Below are 1705 nucleotides of genomic sequence, written 5' to 3' on the forward strand. Positions count from 1 at the left end.
GGTTTGGAGGCACGCATAGCCCTTAAGGTGGGACGCACATAGATACCCCAGTCTGGAATAGGGACTGTAACTCCAGTACCGTCCACTAGTGAACCGGCAGCCTCCACAATATATATATATTAACCATCAAAGTCGTGGCGGGCGAGATTCTGAGGGTGCCACGTTCACCCTAATGTGACGGTAGGGGGCGCTAGGGGGTTCACGGCCGCCCCTACTCGCCGCTCCCTCACAGTCACAAAATGCTGGAAGACTGTTTTCAACTGGACATAAAAAAACAGTTCTTTACCGTTCGAGTCGCCAGAGTCTGGAGTAGACTCCCCCCGGAAATGGTGGAAGCACCTACTCTGAACATGTTCAAGAAGCATTTGGGTGATTATCTTGCTGGGGTTATCTTACTGGGTTCCTGCCCTTTGCGCAGAGAGCTGAACCTCATGATCTCATGATGTCCCTTCCAGCCCTAATGTCTATCAGTCTATGAGCCTATGAGTCATTCCTGCTCTCTGCCCACTCCACATGTATTCTCTGTAGGCTGGCCTGCAGGGGGGTGGGAGCACTGTAAACCTCCCCTGCATCACCAATGTCATCTCCTGTCCTCCCTCCCTCCCTCTGAACTTTTAGATCTGCCCATCTGTGTGTGGAGATGTATCAAGCAATTCTGACCAATATCTCTCTGCAAGAAAAAATAGCCGTATGTTTGTGCCAAATTTTGCCTCCCTCTTTTATAGTAAAGGAACACTGATACTTGCTAAAATTAGAATGGATGTGACTGCATTTTGATGTTTTTTGTTTTTGTCTTTTAAAATTCTCTTTGTGTCCACATTCTAAAGTTCCTAGAATAAAATAGTCCTGCAACAAATAAAAAGACCTAGAGGTGAAAGGAACTAGATATAGAAATGGTGTTCCTCAGTTTGTTCTCTCTCCATAAAATTCCTTGTCCTGATAAAATTTTAAACAGATTGTAACTCAGCCCAGCCTTTTATGTTTTGTGAGTCATTTTCAATTTGTGAGGTAAGTGTAATTCCTGCCCAAGGACATCAGAATTGCTGTTAGAGGGTGAGTCTTGAGACACTGTATCCAATTAACTGGACCCCATATGTTCATGTAATTTTACAGTATGTTCTTGCTAACTTGCACTTCTTTTATCCTCCACTTTTTCATTGGCACAAAAAATGGTGGTCTCTCCCAAATTCTGAACAGATTAGTGAGATTAGTTTATTACTAAGACTGAATTATTTTGCTGAAATGCTGTTGCACAATTGCTAATATGCTATATAACATTATAAATCATAAAACCTAAATTACAGTTGTGGAAACAAATGAAAACGTATGTTTTGTGAAGCTGCTACCTTTGTTTTTTTACATATTGTGTTTGTTTGTGTTATTAACAGTTTGCAGTGCTTAATAAGTTGCAGTAAACCCCCTAGTCATTACTGCAAATTAGATCAAATAGAAATTATCTTAGTAAGAAATTACCTTTCATGAAGCTAGTAATCTCTAAGTGGCTTTAAATTTAAAAATACCTACTAATTACTCATTGAGCATAGTAAGGAAAACACCTTCACTTCTTTTGGAATGATATATAAGCTTCAATTTTTCTGTGTGCTCTATACTGATAGTCTTTCCATTGGTGTGATTGAAAGTCATAGCTGTGACCTCCCCATTTATTGCACATTTGGGGATGGACAGAATGAATGAAGCTTGAGCT

At 40.6% G+C, this 1705-nt stretch overlaps 1 protein-coding gene across 1 annotated transcript in view; it reads left to right on the forward strand.

The window, feature by feature from the left end:
- PDE11A (phosphodiesterase 11A) overlaps nucleotides 1-1705 on the forward strand; it is a 254387-nt gene that overhangs the window by 116594 nt on the left and 136088 nt on the right. The window lies entirely within an intron of this gene.

This window comes from Crocodylus porosus, unplaced genomic scaffold, assembly GCF_001723895.1.
Source record: "Crocodylus porosus isolate Cpor-Errol unplaced genomic scaffold, CroPor_comp1, whole genome shotgun sequence".
Taxonomy (NCBI): Eukaryota; Metazoa; Chordata; order Crocodylia; family Crocodylidae; genus Crocodylus; species Crocodylus porosus.